Source organism: Bufo bufo, chromosome 3, assembly GCF_905171765.1.
Source record: "Bufo bufo chromosome 3, aBufBuf1.1, whole genome shotgun sequence".
Lineage (NCBI taxonomy): Eukaryota > Metazoa > Chordata > Amphibia > Anura > Bufonidae > Bufo > Bufo bufo.
In genome coordinates this window covers 238,787,588-238,802,408 of record NC_053391.1, presented here as the reverse complement: position 1 = coordinate 238,802,408, position 14,821 = coordinate 238,787,588, and positions in this window count along the sequence as shown.

Genomic DNA, 14,821 nt, shown 5'->3' with positions numbered 1-14,821 from the left:
GCACCAGTCAGTCATCAGTCGGTAGCTGGAAGAAGTGTAGCACTGTAGTAGAGAAGTGGCAAAAGGCTGTGCTAAAGCTGATATGCTTAGGGGACAAACAGCACACCGCCGCAAAACTGTGGCAGGGGATATGAGACCAGACTGAGCTGTGGCTCTCGCCACTCAACCTAGAACCAGGCATGGTTGTGTCTGATAATAGCCGTAACTTTGTAGTGGCTTTGGAGCTCGGCAAGCTCACACTCATCCCATGCCCAGCCCACGTCTTAAACTTAGTGGTTCAGCGGTTTCTCAAAACCTACCCCAATTTGTCTGAGCTACTGGTGAAGGTGCGCAGTGTGTGTGCACATTTCTGCAAGTCCTCAACAGCTTTAGCCGGTCTGTCAACGCTGCAGCAGCATTTGAAATTGCCAGTTCACCAGCTGTTTTGCGACGTGAGCACGTGCTGGAACTCAATGTTGCACATGTTGGCCAGGCTTTGTGAGCAACGGAGGGCAGAAATGGAATACAACACAATCAACACAGATGTGAGCGGCGATAACGCTATTATCAGCGTAACCATCCCACTTCTGTGTCTACTCAAACGCTCGCTGCTTACAATTAAGGACGACGCTTTGCATGTGGAAGAGGTGGAAATGGGGTAAGACATTACACAGGGTGATAGCTAGACCACCCTCAGTTCGTCTTCTCAGCACGAATTGGACGATGAAGAGGAGGAGCAGGAGACGGTTGCCTCCGCTACAGAGGGTAGTACCCATGAAAGTTTAATTCCACCTGTTTTGCGTGGGTGGGCAGAAGAGGATGAGGAGATTGAGAGTGATCCTTCTGATGATGACAGCGAAGTCTTGCCTGTTGGTACTCTGGCACACATGGCTGACTTTATGTTAGGCAGATTTTCCCGCGACCAACGCGTTATACACATTTTGGACTACACGGATTACTAGTTGTTTACCCTTCTCGACCCCCGCTACAAAGAGAACTTTCAGATGACAATGCTGGCGTCAGAGCCCATAGTTCCTTGGCCAACCGAGGAGGGGAGACAAGGGGAACACACAGCAGTTCCAACAGAGGCAGGGCAACACTCTCCAAAGCCTGGGACAATTTCATGCCACCCCACCAGCACCCTCACCCTGATACGTGGCCTAGTGTCACAAGGAGGGAAAATTTTTGGAAGATGGTGAAGGAGTACATAGCAGACCGTGTCAGCGTCCTCAATGATCTCTCAGTGCCTTACAACTACTGGGCGTCCAAGCTGGACACGTTGCACGAACTTAGGTATTTAGTGCTGCTGGTGGCATTATTACAGATAAGCGTATCTGCCTGTCAGCTGAAAATGCGGACAGGTTGACTCTTAGGGTCCAATCACACATCCGTGTGTGTTTTGCGGATCCACGGATCCGCGGGTCCGCAAAACACGGACAGCGGCAATGTGCGTTCCGCATTTTGCGGACCGCACATTGCCGGCACTAAGAGAATATGCTATTGCGGACAAGAATAGGACATGTTCTATTTTTTTCAGGATCGGAATTGCGGACCCGGAAGTGCGGATCCGCATTTCCGGATCGGGGCCGCACAGCGTGCGGCCCCATAGAAATGTATGGGTCCGCAATTCCGTTCCGCAAAATGCGGAATGGAATTGCGGATGTGTGAATGGACCCTTATAAAAATGAACAAGGCCTGGATTGACCATGACTTCTCGACTCCACCAGAGGAAAGCTGATGAATGAACAGGAAGGCACTTTAAATGTGTTGTTTATAATGTACTGAATACACTGTATTCCCATGCACTCCTTTCACCACAAACAAGGGTATATGGTTGAATTTTCCTTTTCTCATCCTTCTTCTCCTCTTCCATCATATCAACATGTTTATTCAACGCATATAATGCCCTCGCATATATGCCCTTTGCATATAACGTTTTACAGCGTCAGCTCAGCTGCAGGCCCTTGTATATAATTTTCTAGAGGGTCAGCTCACCAGCAGGCACTCGCATATAATGTTTTACAGGGTCAGCTCACCAGCAGGCCTTCACCTACAATGTTTTACAAGGTCAACTCACCAGCAGGCCCTCGCATATAATTTTTTATGAATAATCATTTTTATTGATTTTGTAAAGCGTAAAATAACATGCGTTATTCAATTTACAACACAAATATGTTAAGTAGAAGAAGATTGGTATAACACCATTAACAGTGTAGAAGAGGGTGATGCACAAAACCCTCAATAAGCCTCAGAGAGATGACACTAATAGGAACAGAACTGTAAGTATTTTAAGTAGATAAAAGGCCGATTGAGCAACGCAGCAGCCTGACCGAGTTTATAGATAATATTTTATTCATGGTTTGCAGTAGGGGTTCAACATCCAATGGGACCAGGTCTTATCCTTTAAGGTCGAATTTAACACTGAATCTGGGAGGAGTCTCTCATATCTGCATGTGGTATTCAAAGTATGAATCACCTCCGGAAGAACAGGTGGGTTCACTTCTTTCCAATGTCTAGTGATTACTAATTTAGCACTAAGTAGAATATGTCCTATAATGCGCCTATATATAGGGAAAATCGTCTATATGAAGGAATAGAAGTGCTAAGGCGGGAGATGGGGACGCCCGGACTCCAGTAGTATGCATTATCAATTCAAAAATCGAACGCCAATATGGGATGAGTTTTGGACATGACCAGAGAATATGAAAAAGGGATCCAGTGTTACCACACTCCCGCCAACAACAAGCCGAAGTTCCTGGGTATATGAGGCTTAGGCGTTTAGGAGTAAAGTACCACCTAAGTAAGGTTTAAAATCCCTGCTTCATAGCAGTAGGTAAGTGGTAGACTTGGCAAAGTCGATCAAAAGAAATCATATCTGAGTTTTCCATTAATTGAGCGGATGATAAAATACCAGCTGCTGTCCAGGTGGAAAGATCACAATCACTTAAAAACATACCTAGGGTAGTCATCAATATATGTGATAAGATGTTAAGGTTAGTTATACCCTGTGTTGAGTGAAACCTGGACCACAGTTTGATGGCATGTTTCACTATAATTAAAGGATGGTCAACACCTCCAGGTTTTAATAGAGATAAGCAGAGGAGATCTTTCAGTGAACCTTCTGGGGTTAAATGGGATTCCATATTAACCCACGGTTTTACCGAAGAAGGGTTCCACCACTCTCTAGTAAAAGAATGGTTGATAGTATGGAAGTAATCTTTGATGGAAGGAAGGCCAAGACCAACAGCTTGTCTCCTCCTAAACATAATGGATTGGGCCACTCTGGGGCGTCTAGATTTCCAAATGTAGTTATTGAGAATTTTATGAGATTCTTTGAAAAGGAAATCAGGTACCGGGATTGGTAGTGCCCGGAACAGATAAATCAACTTAGGCAAAGTCATCATTTGGAATGACGCTATTCTACCAACCCATGAAATCTCTTGTATATTAAAGTTTGCGAAATACTTCGACATTGTTGAGAGGAGGGGCACATAGTTGAGTTGGTATGCGAGTGAACAAGGATAGGTCAGCTTAATTCCCAAGTGTGGGAGGTGTGAGGTTTGCCAATCAAGTGGAAGCATATTTTTTAAGGCTCTTAGTTCTGTCAATGGAATATTAATAGGAAGTGCTTGAGATTTGGAGTTGTTGATTTTGTAGTATGAAAGACAACCATAGTGAGATATGATTGAAAATGCGTGACTTGGTTTAGTCACTGTTAAAATAATATCATCTGAATATAGAGATATTACATGCCATACTGTTCCTATTTGTAAACCATGTATGTCGGGAGAGAGGCGGATGTGTTGAGCTAAAGGTTCTAAGGCTAGAATAAATAGTAAAGAAGAAAGGGGGCAACCCTGACGGGAACCATTAGTAATATGAAAGCTTTTTGATAGTACGCCATTGCCAAAATTTTTTGCTATAGGATCCGAATAAAGACCACGGATTGCATGAATAATGGGGCCAGAAAAAAACATTTATTTAAGAACATAAAAGGCGTAATGCCAATGAAGGCGGTCAAACGCCTTTTTCGCATCAAGGGTAACCGCAACCATAGGCGTATTACGTAGCTCGGCAACGTTAAGGATGTTAAACAAGCGTCTTGTTTTGTAAAAAAAGTAGTAAATGAGGCGCACAGGAACACACAAAGACCAAGCAGAGGTGCACTCAGTAAAGTGGACTCACCCAGTCCACTAAAAATAACGTGCAACTTGTGATAAATGAACTGGGCACTCTCAGGATACAGGGATCACACAGATATTTATTAATATATAAGGCAAAAAACGACAATAAAAGAGAGAATATGGCCCTCCTGTAGGAAAGCTATGTATAAAACAACACTTGCTCACTATAACCGGCACTCTGACTCTAGATGGATATTATAAACTACACATGGCATATTCTAACATTAAAACGACAATAAAAAGGTACATCATAGATTATTCACACAATAAAAAAATCGCACAATTAAAACGCATATATATCGCAAATGCTGAATTTTTACTGGGAAAACTACAATTGCGAGTTGTTCCCCAACTCACTGGCAAAGTTCTGAAGCTCCATGGTAACAGTTAGAGGCACCGTGACGTGATAGTCCCACAACAAAACAGGTATAGCGGCGTCCCGCTCTATATTCAACCAGTAGCGTCCCACTGGGCTAATAGCATTTGAGTCTTGTTAAATCTCTTGTCAGCAAATATTTGATGAAAAAGATAGTCTTACCGGAAAGGTTCTCCTCACCACTTCGCTGCACACCGTCGTTCTGCTGGGTCGTGTTTTTAATTACCTCCAGACTTTTTTGAGCGGTCAGGTTGTTAAAATCCCACGTAGGTAAAAGTTTGGCATGTGCAGCCCGGTCTCTGCTGTAGGCTGTCACGGATTCTTTATACTTGAACCTTATCGTGGTGTTTAGCAGTATGGTGCGAGGTTCCGGCACTATCTATTGGTCCTCACTCCTTAAAAATTCGGGGTCCTGTTAGAGCTAGACGCGTTTCGGGGCTTAAGATTGCCCCTTCCTCAGTAGCTACCAGTCCCCCTGAAAATGCTTCCTTTTATAGTCCTAGACTACTTCTTCAAAACCCGGCATGGATCCTGACCGGAATCTGGACCCACAGTTTACTGGAGCTGATGTTTGCTCCTAGAACACATGGAGCTTTGTTTCTTTTATGCTTCCAGCATATTGAGTTTATAGATAATAGTGTTCAATAACCTACATCATGTTTATACAAAAACTATTAAAAACACATCAAAGCAATATCAGTTTTAAAAAATATTCATACCAGTGACTTATCTCTCTCTGCTGGTTGTATTGCACCAAAAAACGCATCTACACCCATGCGGTTCTGGTGCGTTTTTCATGCGTTTTTTTTTTTTTTTTTTTTTTTTTCTCTCTTTCCCTTTTATAAAATAAAATATAACAAAACATCTGTTCATGCTCCCTACTGTCTGTTGGGTAGTGGACAATACATAACAATTAAGTCTATAACTTCAAAGTGATAAAAAACAGTCGCTTAAGAACATACTTCTAAAAAATACAAAAATTCATCAATCAATACCACTAATAAGTCGTTTCAATATAACTATTTGGGTCTTGCCATTCGGTACTTCCAATATTTTCAATATTCCGTAAAGTTGTAGGAGTGGGGGGATATGTGAGGAAGGGAGTGGGAGCCCACTGCCAAGGACCATCCCACCTAATAGACAAAGAAGGTTGGGTTGTCCTTCAGCAGGGGGCACCCACCCCTACTTTAGAGAAAACCAAACAACTCAAATTCTGCATTTAGCCCTCCTGGGAGTAGAGTGTTGAGTTCGAAAATACGCTGTGTCTCCAACCTTGACATTTTGTTGATATGGTTGCCCCCCCTCCAATCTCTATTCACCTTATCTATGGCCGCAAATTTCAGACCCTTTGGATTTTTATTATGTACTATTTTAAAATGATTGGATAAGGAATGTGTCTCCAATCCTTTTCTGATGTTGGCCATATGTTCAGAAATTCGTTTTTTCAATGTCCTTTTCGTCCTCCCCACATATTGTTTTCTACAAGGACATTCTATGATGTAAATTACATCAGTGGAATTACATGATAGAAATTCTTTAATTGGGTGTTTATACTTGTTGGTAGTGGAGATAATTTCACTGGTTTTCCGTGGAAAATCTGTATTTTTGCAGTTACTGCACTGCCCACATTTAAAAAAACCATTAATGTTTGCCCACCCTTGGACTGAGCACCCCTGCTTGCTTTGCCATTTGATCGTTGGGGCTACTTTATTACTTAAGCTGGGGGCTTTCGTAAATGTAATTAAGGGATTCACAGGAATGGCAGGGCCTACGGTTTTATCCTTTTGTATTAGGTGCCAGTGTCTCCGTATTATTTTTTGTACCCTTTTATAATCACTACTAAAAGGTAAAACCATCCGTATTTCTCCTTCCTTCCGTTTTTTATCTTTTTCTCTATCTTCTCTTTCCTTAAAAAAATCTTCCCTCTCCATATCCCTAACCTTGTTAAGGGCTCCTTCCACGAGACCCACAGGGTAATTTTTCTCCAGGAATGCATCCTTCATTTCTTTTGCTTCGGTTTCGAAACGCTCCTTTACAGTGCAGTTGCGCTTTAACCTCCGGAATTGGCCCTGAGGTATATTTATTAGCCAACTCGGGAGGTGGCAACTGCTATATAAAATATAGCTGTTCCTGGAGGAAGGTTTCGTATAGGTACAACATTTCACCCTACTTTCTTCCACATAAATGCTTAGATCTAAAAATTCCACTTTTTCAGTACTAATGGTTCCAGAAAATTTAAGATTATATTCATTAAAATTAATTGCTGCTAAAAAAATGTCCAACTTCTCCCTTCCAGACTTCCATATAAAAAATACATCATCGATGTACCTTTGCCAGAGCACCAGGTCCGTCCCCAGTCGGGGGGCGATGGTGTGCTCCTCCCAATTGGCCATAAACAAATTGGCATAACTGGGGGCGAACCTGGTGCCCATGGCAGTGCCCTGTGTTTGTAAATAAAAGTCCCCATTAAAATTAAAATAATTATGGGACAGTATAAAATCAATGCCATCGGTTAAAAATTCTATTTGGTCGTGGACCAATCTGTCTTCTAGTTCCAGTTGAAACCTAACTGCTTCTATGCCCTGTCTATGGTTGATGACTGTGTACAAAGATTGTACGTCTAAAGTACCCATCAACCAGTGTTCCTCAAAAGCCATATTTTCAATGGTCTTGATCATTTGAGTGGTATCTTTCGTATAGGAGGGCATTTTTTTCACTCTGGGTTGTAGCAGTACATCAATGTAGTGGGACAAGTTGCATGTCAGAGAATCAATCCCTGAGACAATAGGGCGCCCTGGTGGATTGATCGCATCCTTATGTATCTTAGGTATTGTATAAAATACCGGTATTCTCGGAAATCTATTGAGTATAAAATTGAATTCTTCTTGTTTTAGGATTCCCTTGGCCATCCCTTCTTCCCCAAAGCTCACAAGTTCTTGATAGAACTGTTGAGTTGGGTCTCCTGATAATTTTCTATAAGTCCCTGCGTCGGACAGTTGTCTCAGACATTCTTTGTTATATTTATCTGTATCTTGTATTATAATTGATCCACCCTTATCAGCTGGGCGGATCACCACGTTGTTATTTTTTTGTAAATTTTTCAGTGCTATTATCTCCTCTCTCGTTAGGTTTTGACGTGAATACCTCGTTTTGTCTTTTATTTTGCGCAAATCTGTTTCTACGCATTTTTTAAAAGTGGTCATTTCTTCGCTCATTTCATTTCTTGGGTATTTTTTTGATGGATTTTTTAAATCTGTATGGATGTATTGTTCTTGTACTACCGTAGGATTATTTTCTCTACATATAGGGTTTTTTAGAAAATATTTTTTTAAACATAAGCGTCGCATGAATTTTTCCACACCAATAAATGTCTCGAATTTGTTGAGTTTTACCATTGGGGAAAATTTCAGGCCCTTGTTCAGAAGCCTATTTTCGGTTTCAGATAAAGTGACGGAACTCAAATTTATGATGGAGTCATTGGTGACCTGTAAGTCTATCTCCTCTAGTAGTGTCTGTCTTTTCTTTCTTCCCCTCCTTGTTTTCCCCTTTCTTCCTTGTGATGCCTTCCCCTGGGTGAATACCTCTGAGTGTATTGATTGTGATATTGGTTGTGATGTCGTGGTTGTGTCCTGTGTTCCTGCCTGGTCGTTTGTGCTTTGTTCCTTAAGTTGTAGGGGTGATCTATGGGTGTGTTCAACTGTGTGGGTGGTAATCTTCTCCCTGGTGACCTGTATCTCGTTCGTGTCCTGTGGTGAGGTGGGGTGTGATCTAAAAAATGTTTCCTCTCCTCCAGAATTTCAAATCTATTGTGAGTTGGTACACTTATACTGTGATAACTAGATGTGTCAGCCTCCTCAATGTGGTGATCCCTTAAACTAATGGTGACCTGATTCTGCGTATTTACCCCTCTTCCCTCTATAATCCCTTCTTCTATAATGTGATCCCTCCTTCTATTAAATTTGAGTTTCTTCACCTTTTTTTCAATTATTTCCCTCTCTGCTTTGTCCAAGTTGTTACATAGTTGGGAGTGGTAAACCTTCAATTCCTCATTATTGGGGAATCTATCCACCACTATTTTCATGTCTGCTATTTTCTTTGTAATCTCCTCCAGGATCTCCAAGCGTCTTTTAATCACTAACTGGGTTAATGCAATTGATTGTTCATATAACAATCCATTCCATTCTTTTTCAAACTCCGTATTGTAGAGATCCTGAGCTGCAGTTTTATTGAGTGTTAAACCCTTTGGTATCTGTTTAATTTCAATACATCTTTTCAGAGTTTTCACTTCCCATCTCTGTCGTAATTGGCGGATTAGGAGTGTTTCTAGTTCTCTGAAAGTATGTCCCATATAATACTCATCATTAATCAAATCATTATCATCCTCCTTAAAATGAAAATTTTCCACTTTCTGTCTTTTAGACTCTATGTGGTCCCATATATCCATGGTCATGGTGGTTCCGTGCAGCCACACAGGTGATTAAATTGTGCAGTAAAAAAAGTAGTAAATGAGGCGCACAGGAACACACAAAGACCAAGCAGAGGTGCACTCAGTAAAGTGGACTCACCCAGTCCTACAACTTTACGGAATATTGAAAATATTGGAAGTACCGAATGGCAAGACCCAAATAGTTATATTGAAACGACTTATTAGTGGTATTGATTGATGAATTTTTGTATTTTTTAGAAGTATGTTCTTAAGCGACTGTTTTTTATCACTTTGAAGTTATAGACTTAATTGTTATGTATTGTCCACTACCCAACAGACAGTAGGGAGCATGAACAGATGTTTTGTTATATTTTATTTTATAAAAGGGAAAGAGAAAAAAAAAAAAAAAAAAAAAAAAAAACGCATGAAAAACGCACCAGAACCGCATGGGTGTAGATGCGTTTTTTGGTGCAATACAACCAGCAGAGAGAGATAAGTCACTGGTATGAATATTTTTTAAAACTGATATTGCTTTGATGTGTTTTTAATAGTTTTTGTATAAACATGATGTAGGTTATTGAACACTATTATCTATAAACTCAATATGCTGGAAGCATAAAAGAAACAAAGCTCCATGTGTTCTAGGAGCAAACATCAGCTCCAGTAAACTGTGGGTCCAGATTCCGGTCAGGATCCATGCCGGGTTTTGAAGAAGTAGTCTAGGACTATAAAAGGAAGCATTTTCAGGGGGACTGGTAGCTACTGAGGAAGGGGCAATCTTAAGCCCCGAAACGCGTCTAGCTCTAACAGGACCCCGAATTTTTAAGGAGTGAGGACCAATAGATAGTGCCGGAACCTCGCACCATACTGCTAAACACCACGATAAGGTTCAAGTATAAAGAATCCGTGACAGCCTACAGCAGAGACCGGGCTGCACATGCCAAACTTTTACCTACGTGGGATTTTAACAACCTGACCGCTCAAAAAAGTCTGGAGGTAATTAAAAACACGACCCAGCAGAACGACGGTGTGCAGCGAAGTGGTGAGGAGAACCTTTCCGGTAAGACTATCTTTTTCATCAAATATTTGCTGACAAGAGATTTAACAAGACTCAAATGCTATTAGCCCAGTGGGACGCTACTGGTTGAATATAGAGCGGGACGCCGCTATACCTGTTTTGTTGTGGGACTATCACGTCACGGTGCCTCTAACTGTTACCTTGGAGCTTCAGAACTTTGCCAGTGAGTTGGGGAACAACTCGCAATTGTAGTTTTCCCAGTAAAAATTCAGCATTTGCGATATATATGCGTTTTAATTGTGCGATTTTTTTATTGTGTGAATAATCTATGATGTACCTTTTTATTGTCGTTTTAATGTTAGAATATGCCATGTGTAGTTTATAATATCCATCTAGAGTCAGAGTGCCGGTTATAGTGAGCAAGTGTTGTTTTATACATAGCTTTCCTACAGGAGGGCCATATTCTCTCTTTTATTGTCGTTTTTTGCCTTATATATTAATAAATATCTGTGTGATCCCTGTATCCTGAGAGTGCCCAGTTCATTTATCACAAGCGTCTTGTTTTGTCAGATGCCTGCCTGCCTGCCTTTCACGAAGACAGATTGATCATCTCCTATTAAGTGGGGAAGGATTGAGGTTAGCCTAGAGGCAATCAGTTTAGCAAAAATTTTAAAGTCAGAGTTCAAAAGGGAAATCGGTCTAAAGTTTTGGGGAGAATCAGGGGATTTACCCGGTTTGGGTAATGTAACAATGAAGGCCATCAGCATATCTGAAAGAAAGGGGGAACCAGATATCGTATTTTGAAACATAGAAAGAAGAAAGGGGGCTAAGGCAGCATAATAATGTCTATAATACTCATTTGACAACCCATCAGGGCCTGGGGATTTGCCATGGGGGAGAGATAAGATTAGTTTATTCAATTCGGGTTCTCGGATTGGGGCATTTAGCAAGGTTAAGTGAGTTTGGGAAAGCCGGGGTAATTTGGCTCTATCTAGAAGGTCTTGGACTAGGGATTCATAATCGGCTGGAAGGGATGAACTATCCTTAAGATTATATAAGTCATTGTAATAGAGATTAAATTGTTCCGCTATCTCTCTTGGGTCAATAAGTTTTGCTTTAGTTGTAGGGTGTATTAAAAAGGGGATTCTAAATTTTGCCTGCTGGTGCTTGAGTTTTGAGGCTAAGAGTTTTCCTGCTTTATTTCCCTGAGCGTAATATCTATCCTTAGTGCGTAGAAGTGTCTTATTGAAGTCTTTATTAAGGAGATGCATTAGTTTATCCCTTTCAATACGTAGCTCATTTGTTGTCTCTAAGGAAGGTTGTTGTTTGTTTCTAGCTTCTAGGGTTGAGATTTTGTCTAATGTAGAGGTTAATTCTTTTTCCCTTCCCTTTCTCTTTCTCTTCTCTATATGGTTCAGTATTATTAAGATACCTTAAGATATATGCTTTATGGGCCTACCATACTATATATGGATCAGGGACGAAGTTCGCATTTAATTGGAAATATTCCTGTAGGGCTTTGGTCATTTCGGTTTTATGTTTAGGGTGAGATAGAATGAATGGGTTATTCCTTCAGACTGGAGGGGGAGAATATTGGAATTGTTCTACCAATTGTAGTAGTATAGGGGCGTGATCAGACTATTTGATTACACCAATGGAAGAGCTCAAAGTGTGGAACAGGGTTGTTTGGTTCACTAGGAACATGTCGATCCTAGAGTAGGAGAGGTGGAACGATTTGAGGGTGGTACACAATGATTCTGTTCGTTTTTTTTTCCACACAGACAGATGCGGTGCAATGGTTGGACTCAATGGGCTTATGAAAGAGCATGTAGAGGTTGGGAGGAGGGAGGATAAGAGGGGAGATGGTGGGGGGGAGGTTTGGTGGTAGGTAAGAGGTTGATGGGTAGTACAAAATACCTTGTCAACCATGGTGGGGGGTTTCGGGGGTGGGTTTAAGGGAGAGATTGGCTGTCGTCACTTGCTTTGTAGGTCTGCGTGCCTCTGTACTAGATGGGGGGCTGGGAGTCGCATCTATATATGCAGCTTATGCCTGGTAATATTTTATTTTGGAACGTGGGAGACAGAGTGAAAAGGACGGTGGTGTTTGACCTTGTGGTTCGTCATTTGCCGGCTATTGTGGTTTTATTGGAGACCCACGCAACTGAAGATAGGCTCTACACACTGAAAAGGAAATGGGCTTCTTTTGAGTACCACGCTTATTATTCATCTTACTCAAGAGGTGTCAGCGTTTATATTCACCGTGGGATTGAGTTTCAACCTATAGATAATATGATAGATAAAGAAGGGAGATTTGTATTCATTTATGGCTTTTGGAGAGGGCAGGAGATGATATTGGCATTTATTTATATTCCTCCACCATACAAACCAACTGTCTTCTCTCAATTAGCCAAATACATAGCCACAAAAAATCAATGTGCATTATTAGTGGCAGGAGACTTTAACGCAGTTCTTGACCCTGAGTTGGATCGGTTCTCCGCCTCTACTGGACAGGGCCGGACGGGATCGCCTTTGAGTAGTATTTTCCAGGAGCTGGCTGGCAATAAGAAAATTTTCTCTTGCTTTAGCCAGTCATATGGGTCAATGTCCCGTATTGACTTGGCTCTCGCAACCCATGATCTGAGTCATCAGGCACTGAAAATGAAGTATGAGCCCCATGGAATTTCAGATCACTCCCCAGTCCTGATCGTGTTCAGGGGGGCGGAGGCTCCAGCTTCGGGCAGAACCTTCAAATTGAACTCGCACTGGTTGAATGTGATAGGGGAGCAATGTCGAATTGACCAGGATATACAGGAATTTTGGGGCTTTAATGTAGGCTCAACACATATACACTATGTGTGGGATGCATTGAAGGCCCATATTAGGGTCCTATACTTCACTAAAATTAATAGGCGTAGATTTGAATGGCGTCAAAGGGAACAACAGCTGACAGAGTTAATTAGGAGTCTACGTGCTTCATTAATTGTCCGCCATAATGCGCAAAATATAAATGAGTTATAAGAGGCTAATCGACAGCTCAAGACCCTTTTTTACAGTAAAGCACAACATAAGCTTCTTTTTCAAGGTCAAAATCGCTTTTGTGAATCGGGTAAAACGGGCAAGTTTCTTGCTCGATTGGTAGCCAATCAGAGAGAGCCCACTACTATAAGGGAAATTAGGAACGCACAAGGAAATAGGGTGAGGGCCTCAGAGGAGATAAGGGAGGAATTTGTGAAATATTATTCCACTCTCTATAAGTCTGATTCTAGGTGTAGTCGCAATGATATGGACCAATACTTACAACAATAGGATCTCCCCCAGATAGCTGAACAGGACGGAGAGATGTTGGATCGCCCTATACTCAGTGGCGGATTACAATAGGGACGTTCGGGTCGGCAGCCCCGGGCCCAGCACCACTGGGGGGCCCAGCGCCGACCCGAACTCCCACATACTGCCTGCCGTGCCGACAGCGAGGAGGCTCCTTGGCTGGTGTAGTATATTACACAGAGTGACTGACAGAGAGAGGAGCCCATCCCCCGGCCCCGACCCCAACAGCAGGCTCCAGCACAGACATTGCCCGGAGCTGACTCCTCCCACACATGTGACTGATCACATGATCATGACATCACGGAAGGTCCTTTAGCAATAGCCTGCTAGCTGCTGCTTGTGCAGAGCTGTCATCCGGCTGTTCAGGGCTGTGTGTCAGGTAGGAGGCTGAGTACAGAGGCTGGTGATTTTCAATATCAATAGGAGTTTCAATAGGAGAGCGATTGTTTCAGCAGTAAAGAAAGACTTTGCATACAAAGACAGTTATGTGCGTGGTTTAGGACACATGAGGGGACATTAATAAAGTAATGCTGTGACACATAGGGCCATGAGAGGGGCCAGCATAATATGCTATATGTGTGTCATTCACACATATAGCATCTTATGCAGGCCCCCCTCATGTCCCTATGTGTCATAGCACACATCCCCTATAACAGTGCATCATCCATAGGTCCCCCATAACAGTGCCATCCACAGATCCCCATAACAGTGCCATCCACAGATCTCCATAACAGTGCCATCCACAGATCCCCATAACAGTGCCATCCACAGATCCCCATAACAGTGCCATCCACAGATCCCCCATAACAGTGCCATCCACAGATCCCCCATAACAGTGCCATCCACAGATCCCCTCCATAACAGTGCCATCCATAGATCCCCTCCATAACAGTGCCATCCACAGATCCCCTCCATAACAGTGTCATCCATAGATCCCCTCCATAACAGTGTCATCCACAGATCCCCCATAACAGTGCCATCCACAGATCCCCCATAACACTGCAAATAGACCTCTACCACAATTCCCTTAAAATATTGCATCGCATATCGTTATCGCATCCTGTTTGGGAAAAGCTGGTCTACTGTGATAATATAAACAATGGGGGTTCTACAAAAGAGCTATTGTGGGGCAATGCTTTCGCCTTTTATAAACAAGTAAATAATGACGCAAAGCTGTGGGGCTGGTATGCAACTTTTTCCAGGGCTGGTTTTTATCCCCAGTCCGGCCCTGCGCATAGCGTCATCACACGCCTGTGCCGGGACACAGCACATTGACGTGTGCCTGCCTCATCCCGCCTTCGTCTGCGATCAAGTGCCTGGCCCTGGACGGTAAGTATTTAGCTTTTCATTTTTTTTTCCAATTAAATTTTTTTTTTTTATGTGCCTACTTTGGGGGACATGTGGGGGACGAGACACAGAGGAGGACATATTAGAGAAGGGACCTCGAGTACATGGGAGGGGGAATGTGGGGCTGTGTGGGGCTAAATTTTTATGGGAGGGACTACTATGTGGGG